At 33.1% G+C, this 12,273-nt stretch overlaps 1 non-coding gene across 1 annotated transcript; it reads left to right on the top strand.

Annotated features, from left to right (window-relative positions):
* Positions 1–334: 334 nt before the first annotated feature.
* On the top strand, positions 335–462 carry LOC120883824 (small nucleolar RNA SNORA51). Its single transcript, XR_005726014.1, has one exon. It is a non-coding gene; the product is annotated as a small nucleolar RNA SNORA51 (small nucleolar RNA).
* The last annotated feature ends 11,811 nt before the right edge of the window (positions 463–12,273 follow it).

The following is a 12,273-nucleotide window of genomic DNA, read 5'->3' as shown; positions in this document are numbered from 1 at the left end:
AAATATTTGGCAATGTGTATCAAGTTATGCTTAGAGAGAAGCAAGAAACTCTGTTGTACTATTTGCACAATGTGATGACTGTAGATAATGTACTGCATATTTCAAAAAGGCAGGAAGAATTTTGAAAGTTTTTACCACAAAGAAATGACAAATGAGGAGACATATTCAACTTGATTTAAACATTATACAATGTACATATGTATTTAAAATTACATGGTTCCCCATTAAATAGACAACTCATGTTTTGAAAACTACATGATACCTCATTAATATAGACAACTCATGTTTTTAATGTATAAGTTAAAAATGAATAAAAGAGGAAATAAAATAAAGAAGTCTCCTGGTGCTTGTCATAAGCTGTATTCTTACAATGACAGTAGAGAAAGAAGAGGTAGAATAATTATTTACCACATGTATACCTCAGCTCAAGGCTTGTGCCTGGTCTATAAGTAGAACACAAAAATATTAACTAATGTTTTAATATATAGACATATTTTTTAATCAAGTTTTTTGTATTTTTAAATTTTAAGTGAGATTTAATTTAAGAGTTTAATAACCTAGATCTTAAAAACAAATATATTCATTTTCTTGGATATTTTTAAGTTTCAAGATTATAGCTGCCCATGATTTGTTTCTTGTTTTCCAGACTGAAATGGAATTTAGCTCTTTGACATTGACAGCTAAAAAGACACCACATAACAAAAACAATTCTACCTTCTGAAATGATGAAGTAGTCTGCCAAAGAGGTATCATAATACATATAGCATTAACAGAAGCAATCTAATTAGAAGAGAAAATCTACAAGAACTGTGGGAGAGTTCACTCACGTGATTGATAAGTCTCTCAAATATTACCATTTAACATTTTTAAAATTTTGCCTTCATTCTTGTAAGTACTATGAGAAATGTGATATATTTTGGGGACACAATACACAGAAATACTCTATTTCATTTTACCTGCCAGGATAGGTTACTAGTTTTTTGATGCAAAGATTTGGGTTTTATCTTAGTACATAACATGTAATATGCAGAAGCTATTTTCTTATGTGGAAAAAAGTAACAACAAGTTAACACTGTTGTCCAGCTTTGGAGAGGATTTTATAAATCAAAATTGTTTTCAGTTAACTCTGATTTCAGAAGTGAGAGAACAGAGGGAAGGAGCAATAAGAAGCAGTAAAACTTGCTTTGTCATTTGGAGGACTTTCAGTTGAGACACTTGGCTGTACTATCTATTATAGAGTTAAAAAACTAAGTTTTAGATTGCCTAATAATGTGCTGTTTCTACAAGATATGCTGGGTTTGGACTGCAAAGATAAAGAGCAAGAACATTTTTATCTCAAAGAACAATATTGGAAATGCATAGCTTAACAAAAAATGCATAGAACCTATTTTTAAAAATCTACAAAATATTACCTTAGAACACTAAGGTTGAGTTAGATAAAATGAAAAAGGTCTATACTATGTTTCTCTGAGGAAGCAAATGTAAATATTTCATTTCTTCCCTAGATTGTGCAATCTTCTAGAGAACCATTTAGCAATACATATTGAATGCCTTAACAAAATACCAATTTTTTTGTAGAACTTTCTCTTGAAGTCAGAGGATAAGATACAGATAAATAACCATGGTATATGAAGATTACTTTAATAATCAATAGAAACAGACATTATATAAACTTGAATATGCCCATAAAAAGCTTTAGTATGTAATCATAAAAAAATATGCCTGGAAAATTTGTGAAGCTGTAAAACTTTTCAGCATGAATTTTCAATGATAAAAGCAAGTTTTATTGTCTTCCCTCCATATCCACAGATTTTGCATCCATGGATTTAACCAATCACAGATCAAAATTATTCAGGAAAAAATTGTGTCTGTACTGAGCATGTATAGATTTTTCATGGAATTATTTCCTAAACAATATACTATAATGACTATTTTTATAGCATTAAAATGACATCAGGTATTTTAGGTAGGTTAGAGGTTGAAGATATACAGGAAAATATTCATGTGCTATCCATAACAAATAGTATGCCTTTCTATATAGGAACTAGAGCATCCACAGAGAACTCTGGAAACCATTTCCTCAATACCAAGAGACGACTGTAGTACATTACAAAACAAAATCCCAATATAAATAATTAAAATACTCAATTATGTATTGACTCATACTTATAAAAAGACTGGAAACATATAGACCAAAATTTTATAGTGGTTAGCAACATGTCATTGAAGTCAGAATTAGACAGGCACTCAGTGTACATAGGTAAATTGAGTCAAGTCGGGTCAAGGAGGCCAATTTTGAGTGAGTCTCGGAAGTTGGAGACTGTCCCCTGAGGGATCTTATCAAGAACCTGCCTCTGCTCCAACCTGTTGCCAAGGTAACCTGTCCCAGGAATTGTCCTCCCTATAGGGAGCTATAAGGTTGTTAATGTGTCCTTGTCTACTCCATCCTGCCCTTTCCCCTTCAGCCCACCTATTTCCCAACTTTTGGCCATCCCACTGAGCATTCCTGGGCCTAGTCATGTCCACAGGAAAGAGAAAGATAAAGGGGAGAAAGACAGGAGAATAAAGAAAGCCTAGGACATATAAAAAGGGAAGAAAACCTCGCTTCTTGGGAAACCAGGATACCACTATGGCCCCCTTCTCCCTTGTGGGAGAAGTCTATGTTGTCCCTTTTAATTAATTTATTTATTTTTTAATTTTTAGTTGTAGTTGGCCACAATACCTTTATTTATTTTTAATGTGGTGCTGAGGATCGAACCCAGTTCCTCACATGTGTTAGGCAAGGGCTCTGCCACTGAGCCCCAGCCCCAGCCCCAGCCCCAATGTTATTCCTTTGAAAATAAACCCTGCTTCATATGCTTGCCTTGGTGTGCTTCTCTAATGTACAAACTTCAACATTTGGAGAAGCAGGACTCGTCACCAGTAACCGGCGGTATCATCATGGTATTTTTTCCAACAATTTCTATTTAAAAAAATAATTTTCCATAGTTTTCAAAGATTATTTCATTGGTGTAGCTTATAAGTTATGAAATATTTCAAACACAGAAATAGCAGTTGAGGATATAGCTCAGTTGACAAAGCAGTTGCCTAGCACAGCAAAGACCTGGATTTGATCTTGAGCACAAAAAATTCAACTAGCCAACTAAATTAACAAATGTACTGAAAATAACACAAATAGCACACCACTGAAATTTAATGTAGAGTGTTTGTAATATAGAGTTAGAAATAAGGTGTATATGGTGGGAGGTGAAAGGAGATAGATAGGAGGTGGCAGAGTGGAAGGATTACCCTGAGAGGGTAACACATGCTTGATAGATTTAATAAGGCTTGACCATGGTCAATTGATAGGAGGGGTATAAATCCAAGTTGAGATTGCAAGGGAGCCTCAAAGTAGTAGAGCCTTAAAGTCACTGATAAAAGAAGGAAAGAAAAGAAAATGAGGTTTGTAAAAGACATTTTGGTATACATTCTCATGTAGGAGAGGGAAAAAAATGTCAGAAACTTGTTCTTAGAAGATTCTTTATTTTGTTAATTTCAAGAATAGATCATCTTCTCTTAGTTTCAAGACATATCTGTATGTAATTTCTAAAATTTTTTGACCTTGACTTTCTTGCCAGATCCTCTCTCCTTCTCTAATCCTAAAACTGCATATTTTCCAAGTTCTATTCTTTCTATATTGATATTCTTGCTCTCTCAGACATATAAATTATTTTCATGGTTTGGTTTTACATACCAATATGACGTGACCTTACTCTTTTAATACACACTCCAGAGTCCACCTGTCCACCTTCAGACCTGAAGTTTGAGGTCAAGGTGTTGGCAGGGTTGGTTCTTTCTCAGCGTCACAAGGCCTCTCCATTTAACTTGTAGATGGCTATCTTCTTCCTGTGTCATCATATCGTCTTCCTCGACACATATCTGTGTCCAAATTCCCTCTTCTTATACAGTCATATTGGATTGAAGTTCACCCTAATGATCTCATTTTATTGTCTCTGTAAAGACTCAGCCTTCAAATATAGAGACCACATTCTGAAGTATAGGGGTTCAGGTCTTCAACATGAGAGTTTTTAGTGGGATACAATTTAGCCCCTTAAAGCAGGTCTCAGATCCTCAATAGTATTGAACATAAATGTCAGTTCTGGTCTGTCTAAAGAGAAGCTGGCAAACAAAATAGAGAGACAGAGGAAGCAAACAAAGCCAGAGTCTTTCTATAATTGAATATTAGAAGTGACATCCTATCGCTTTTCCCATATTCTATTTATTGCAACTGATATCTAACCACAATTTTTTTGCAATGATCTATATAATTTGAAATAATTCTTACCTTTTTGTCTCAAATTGGACTTCTGTGGACTAATTTTTAGGACAATAATAAAATGTCACAACAGATATTCTGTTATATTTAAATTTTAGGGTTTCTTTGTTAAAGCAGTTGTTCACTTTTAAAAGTTCCTCACTTTTAATAATCTTTCTGAGGTTTGCAAAAATCAAGAAATGTAGCTCCATATTTTAGATGAAATGAAAGTCCCTTTACAAAGGACAGATATTTTCTAATCCCACAGAAAATCCATGCTTTAGGGAGTAACTGCCTACGTATTCTTGCTTGGCATGCATACCAAAGCTTCATCATCCGATACATGTTGTACATCTCAACCAGAAAGGAAACTAATCAATTCTCTACAGATATGTTCATTCTAATTCTGTGACACCAAGAAGTCTGTAAGTGCATTTTCTTGTAACAATACGAGATGGCAGGGTGAGGATGAGCAAATGAGGTAATAGAAAGTCATGCCACACTCCTGAGCTTGCTCAGAGAAAAAGCTAATGTAACAACTTCATAGTTTCTGACACTGTGATTGTTTTCAATCCAATATGCCAGACCCAAAAGTAGCAAAATGCAACATTAAGACTATCTGATGAATTCTAATATCTTAGGCAACCAGACTTTAATTCAGTGGAGGCAAATAAAAAAAAATCTACAGTCTTTTTGCACATGATGTTCCCACTGCCAGGATCTCCACTGCTGCCCTTTACTTCAGTCTGCCACTTAGCTGATATCTAACTGCTCCCAGGTCTCATTCATATCATTATCCTTTAGAAACACACATCCGATCCTTCTACATGTTCACTAATAAATTACCATAGGGTTTATCCTACTGTAGTATAATAATCCCATGTTTAGTTATCCATCTTGCCCACCATAAGCTGTGGGGATGCACCAACCAAGTCTCTTTTAGCCATCACTGTTGCCTAGCATTTAATTTGGTGCTTGGAACCTGACAAGACCTCATAAATGGAATGAGTAAGCAATAATTTTGCTGCTCTCAAATTTGGGTAGAAAGTAGGCTATTGTATGGGGCACAGACTCCCAAGAAAACATTAATTGTGTGTCCTAGAGATCTCCACATATAAATATTTGTAAGGTTGTTGTAATGCATCAAGGAGGTTGTAACTACAACAAGAGGGTTTATTTTTTTTTGTTGTTGTTGTTGTTCTTTTTTTTTAAGTATAAGCAAAGATTTATACTAAACCCGAAGGACTACAATTGCATAAAAATTGGTAGTATGGAACCAAGTGTTTGAAGTTGAGCAATATTTGTTGCTATCAGAGATTAGGCATAAGCTAGGACTGCCCAGTATGATTATAGTGAACAGTACTAATAGTGATCAGCAGCCTCGTTTTTTTAGTTGGATATGGACACAACACCTTTATTTTATTTTTCTGTGGTGCTAAGGGTTGAACCCAGTGCCTCACATGTGGCTGGGCAGGCTTTCTACCACTAAGCTACAACCACAGCCCATTAGCCCATTTTGATCATTTAAATGGCTCGAGTGGTTCTATCAGTAGGTTAAAGTGATGTTTAAGAGGAACTAGGCTAAGGTCACCTGTACAGAAAGCCTCTAAGGTATAAATCTTCAATGTCTGTCCAAAAGAAGATCATGCTCTGTAAGACAGCATGACTTAAAATACAGGGAATAGAGAACCATTACATAATGGATCACTCACATAGAAAAGAAAAAGTACCAGCTACTTTGTAGGCACATATTCTGGTATTCTGACTGAGATAGGAGGGCAGCTTGCCAGACTCTGTCTCTGATGGTGTTTTGCTGAATCATGCATGGTGTCAGAAGAATAGAGGATTTTCTTGAAAAATGAATACATTACATTCACCACACATGTTAAACTAGATGGAAATGAAGCTGAACAGTGAAGAAAATGTAAACAGTTCTTGATTTATTCAGACTACAGGGGCTGACTAAAAGAAAGAAACCTGAAAGTCTTCTTGTTGTGTCTCATTTGGATATAACACTTACATCTAAGAAAAATCAGAACCAGTTTAGCTATAGTAATCCAGATGTTTTATGAAAACTGTAGTCTCCAGTAAAACAATCATTCATGAGAAACTACACCTTTTCTTTTTTATTGTGAGTCAGGATATATATATATATATATATATATGTCAGCTTTGCTTTTCAAATTATTTTTATAATGCAAAAATAAAACAGCAGTGCATTTTGAACTAATATTGAAATCACTGCTGATAACAGTATTCTGAAACAATAAATATATTATTTTAAAAAAAACTTTCTCATAGATCATGGCAGTTGAAGTTAAAAGGTACTTTATTTGAATGGACTTGTGCATTCAATTTTACCCAAGTTTTATAATTTTACTCAAGTTTTATAATTCAAGTATTGAATTATAAAACAATATTGTATCTGCACTTTAAGAATTAAACCACAACTGTGGACTTTTCAAATGAGACACCTGAGGATCACAATCAGTATCTCTGTAGTAACTGTATCAAATAATAACTTGAAAATTGTGTTAGCGCCGTTGGCTCAGTTTTTAATAGAATGACAACACACTTCTAACACTTTCACTGTTAATTATCATCTTTTCGTGGGCTGAGCACAGAAGTCAAGCTTTCAAGAAACAGCCTAAATGAACTTCATTTTTCACCTCCAGGCAAAGAATTCTTCACATAAAAATAAAATGGGGGGAAAAATTCAAAACTCTAGGTAAGTGCCTCTTTCTGAGGTTGGTTTGTTTTTTGAGCATTTACTTTCTACTAAACACTGGTTTAAAACCTTACAAATATTAATTACTTGGCCATAGCAAAACCCTAATAGGTAATCACAAGTTTCAGCTGAGGAAATCGAGTTTAGACAGAGCAAATGATGGACTGCAGACCACATAGATAGTTCATTTTAGTACTGGGATTTGAATATAAATCTGTCTTCAATTCCTGCTTTCCTTTTCCTATTCTTTTCTATATCTTGCTAAGTGGATTGTCATCTAACTTTCAAAGTTCAGAAAAAAAAGAAAAAAAATTAAAAGTTTATAAGTGGAGTTTATGATAGAAATTGAAAACAGAATTATTTAGCAAAAAAGAATAGGGCTAAAAAGTATTTCAATGTGGCTATTTTTGTACTGTTTTTCTATTACTAGTTATAAAATATTTAGAAATAAAGTTTATTAAGTTAGATCAAAGAAGTAGACATTTCTAATGATTTTCTTATGCTGTCCTTTTTTAGGGGGAGAATTTCACTTCCTTACCTCTTAAATTTAAACTGCCATGTTACTGCCTGGTCAATAAAATGGGAATGAAAGAATAAGAGATCAGTTTTACATATGGATGGTCTTTGTTTAATTCTCCACCCACTCTTCTCTGCCATAACCCCTGGGGGAGCACTATTGATATACATGATTATAATAGGACAGGAGATTGTAGCACTTTTGTTACCACAGCAAAAGCTATCCTACTCTGACTGATACAGCCCTTATAACCTCTAACTGGAGTATACCATTCCAAGAATGATCTCATATCAGAGAAAATCGTCATTCTAATATACACATATTTTCATCATCTCACTATCTAAAGTTCTACCATGACATATGAATTATCAATAACATTTTGTCTTTAAAATATAAATACTTCTAGAAGGAGAATATTTTAAAAGTTATAAATTATCACTTTTTTTGCACATAAAGTAATTTCAACCAACAATAATTTCATGTGAAAATTAGGCATGAATATGGTAAAAGTGCTTGGAAAACTCTAGGTCAGAATAAAGAAATAAGCTACAAAATTGCCAATGTTAAAACGAAACAAAACAAAAAACCTTGAAGAATGAGTAAAGGGAGAGTATTGAGAAACATAAAACTTTAATTTCAGTGCCTCTAGGAATAAGACAAATCTATTGTTTGAAAACTAACAAATTATATGGAAGAAATAGGCTAGATATTGGTCATTTTAGTTTCCCTTTAAAAATACCATATTATTTAGTTCATTTAGTACAGAAAAGCATGAAATTTAAACAAATGTCTAATAATGTTCCAATTCAGACAACCCTTTTTGGTAGGAATAGGTAATATGAATACATGCTAATGTTTAAATATTTCATAAAAAACTAAATTTAAACCTGACCCACCCTTGTATTTTTCATCAAAGGTAACTTTAGTTACGGGTTTTGTGACCATATAAGGCCTCAAATTATTGAATAATATCTAACTTTATCAGCATGTCTTTCTCCATTTTTTATTTCATTTAGATTTCTATATATTAAATCCTAAGCACATGCATAAGTACATTCTTTATACTTGTACAAAAGTTATCAAAATGCACAAATGTAAAATACTTGGTCATTCCTGTTAATAACATTTCATGAAAATTTCTACATCAGCACATATCTCATCATTGTAATAATTGTCTAGCAGTTTATTCAACTAGAGGATATTGGAATTGTTTCTGGTTTGCCTTTTATAAACAGCATTTTAATAAATAGCTTTTTTAATTTGTCATTAATTTTCAAATACAACTTCAGGTAAACTCCTATGCCTGGATTTGCTGAACAAATTTATTTGTGCAGTTTTAATAATTTGTATAGCTCTTGCCAAGTAATATAACTTCTTGCTTATTCTGAGCTGGGTCTCTCCAACTTTAAAATTGTGTGAATCTGGGGGTAAATAGCATTTTTACTTGAACTAATCTCATTTTGAATAAGTTCAAAAATTGTTTTCATATTTTGGGACCTTGTTATTTTTTTTGTAAGTATTTTTTCCATGATTTTTAAATAATTTAAAGGAATTAATGTAGGTACAAGTTTGTTTAGCTTACCAAATACGTAAGTAAGTTAATATTTTAGTCAGTTTTGTTTTAAACTCTCTATATATACAGTGGATTTACTGAAAGAGGAGAGAGAGGAGAGGGAAATAGAGAAATTGAATGAGCAACAGGTATGATAATGATGATACATAACACTGCAAGAGAAAGAAAAAAGAGCAACTAAGGAGAAAAACAAAACAGTGATGAGGAAATAGATTTTTTTTTAAAAAAGAAAAGAAGTAGGAAGTAAAAAAGATGAGAAATACTACTCCCAGATGTTTATGAAAAATATCTACCTTAAACTCTAGTTTCCTCAAAAATCATAACAACAATATTATTGTATTTTTCCAGCGCCTCATAGAGTTAGAAACAAAGAAGGATATTTAGTACAAGGGGGAACACTTCTCACTTCTTTATCTATTATGCTTGCCAAATTAAAAAAATAGCTACCATCTTTTCTTTGCTTTGTCTAGGACCAACAATAGTGAATCTAACATATTGACTTAATATTTCTGAAAATTATTAGAAAGGTTTTGTTTTTCTCCTCTGATATTAATGTTCTTAGGGCAATCTCTCTGTTTTGATTTTAGATGTAACTTGAAATAATGGTTCTATATTAGATATACATCAAGGAATTTAGCTTGCTACCATATAAATGATAGATATATGGCTTACTACTCTTAGTTTACTAACTCAGGGAAGAAAATATAACTTTGTTTTTCTGTATCACTACTTAATTTTAAATTTTTATTATGAGTTCTTACTCTCCTAGACCAAGGACACCTCTTTTCAGAATTATTGCCTTTGACCATATATTCAGAACCTGTCTAAATTTCTGGTATTTGAGAAATGGTCTAATCAATAAAAAAAAAATGTAGTTTAGCTCAGTATCTATTCTAATTAGCATTCAGTGAAACTCAGCCCACACAAAAAATGCTGACTAATTTCATACTTGAACCTGGCACCATTCTGGGATCCTGCTATTGTATCCTGCTCTGGCATTCCTCTTGAGTATGAAGATATGGAACAGGACTGCCCAAGACCCTATATTACTCTCTGTTACCCAGGACTACAAGAGATCAGGCTTACTGATCCTGGGCACTCCTTGTCTATGGAGGAATCTAGAAGTCTGTCTTAAGCCCCTTTTATCTAGAAGTATGCAATAATATCTGGATTCACCTTAGCAATTAAACTTGGCAAAAAAATTTTGAGTCACTAAGATTAACATTTAAGCTCTTTTTTCCGCCTCCACCTCTCCTATTCCACGATAAAGTTCAGATAAATACCTGGTATAGAACAGAAATAAAAGTAGAGTTTGGAGCAATGGAACCTAGCTAAGATCCATCATGGTACCTCAAACCTATTACTCATGACCTGGATGCCTATGGTCCAACTTATGGAACTCAAACACCCAGGAATAGACTTCTTTTCCCCCCACTCTTCCTTTACTGACATTATCTCTTCCTAAAGGCATGATAAAGAATGCTTAGCTGATAATATGTAAAAATGATTATGAATAAAAAGAATGAGAAAATACACAAAGGTTACCGGTTACAATATTGTCCAGCACTATTGGCAAAATTCTGGGATATTTCCCAAGCAAGAGGTAGTATGAATAATATAGTCAAGTGACTCCCAAAGTTTTAAATTTTATAAAACAATTACTATTGTTATTTGAGGATTTACAATCACACCTTTCATAGGTGATTAATTAGGTGTCTTGATCTTATTTTTTATTATCCACAAACTTATTTGGCAATTGCATTTGATCTCTCTGGAAAACATAGCAGTTCATAATTCTAACAATCCTCAAAGACCCTAAAAAGTGTCTGCTGCCTGGAGGTAAGATGACAGTGGAGACTTATTCTTTCTTTTTTTTAATTCTAGCATATGTCTTCCTAAAGCATTTATAATTATTGTAGGGTTTTATATCAATTTGAAACATACTTGTTTGTCAACAAATTATACAAATAATCTACTAACATATGTATTGTAAATATATACATGTATAATAAATATCTCTTTTTAGTAGTTTTGTAGTTGGTACAAAATGTCAATCAGCTTCATTGAAAAAAAGGAAGGAAAAAAGACTTTCATAAATAAATTTAGTTCACCTTAAGAAAAGATAGAAAATGATGAAACCACTTTTTTTGCCATGGGTACTCCATTTTCACGGAGGAAAAACTTGATTCAGACATGTTGATGGGCTAAAAGCAGCCTTGGTCAGGGCAGAAGAGAAACTTAGTGCCTTAGTAATCAAAGTGGAGAACTTCTAAAATAAGGAGTCTAGGAAATGTTTCATCTAGGAAAGGCACAAAGCCTGGCCGAACTAAGGTTGAAGCAATTACTGAAATGTCAGGGTTACACAGTGAAGAGAAACCACAAAGATTCCTACAGAGGGTGACAGTTTTTTTTTTTTTTTTAAAAACATTCACTTTATAAATGTTTTCATTAAATGTGTGCTTTAGAGGTAGTTGGTTCAGAAATCTTTGAGATAGACAGCATCAGGAATGAAAGATATGAGCAATTGAGAAATTGAAAGAAGCTTCTCTGGGATGTTAATGTTTTCCTGGAATTGACATTTTGAAGCTATGAAAAGTGACTTAATAGCTGCAGTGGAGCACTGAGGATGTTTTGTCCTTGGAGAGCTAAAGGGGTGTGATGAGAAGGATAAACAGGAAAACCTGAAGCACTGGTGCTCTTTGGCCTTATTGAACACATTTCAATGGAAATTTTATAGCCTCTCAGAACTGACTTGGAGGAACACCACACTTGTAGAGACATTTTTAGAAAATGTACACAACTACCATGAAGAATCAAACAATAATCCTCCTTTTTTTAACCTTGATTTTTAAAAAAGTTTCTTCATGCAAATTTCAAAAATAGTTTATTCTCATTTTCTCCCAAATTAAAATGTGCCTCGAAGGAAATACGTATCATCTTATTTTTTGCTTGATTTCCATAATAACATATTATGCTTATGTCAAAATTCTGACTTAAAATAAAAGAGTACTTTATCAGACAGAATAGGTTTTCCTATGTAAATAACAATATATGTACAATTTTTTTCTTAATTTTTCTATTTATTCTTTGTATTTGCAATGTGAAAGTCACGATCTCATCTCATTTGATGGGTGATTTCATAATTCAATATGAACGCATAT

The sequence above is a fragment of the Ictidomys tridecemlineatus genome, chromosome 7 (assembly GCF_052094955.1).
Source record: "Ictidomys tridecemlineatus isolate mIctTri1 chromosome 7, mIctTri1.hap1, whole genome shotgun sequence".
Classification (NCBI taxonomy): Eukaryota; Metazoa; Chordata; class Mammalia; order Rodentia; family Sciuridae; genus Ictidomys; species Ictidomys tridecemlineatus.
The sequence above is the reverse complement of the archived record's forward strand: the minus strand, read 5'-3'. Positions and strand labels throughout refer to the sequence as shown.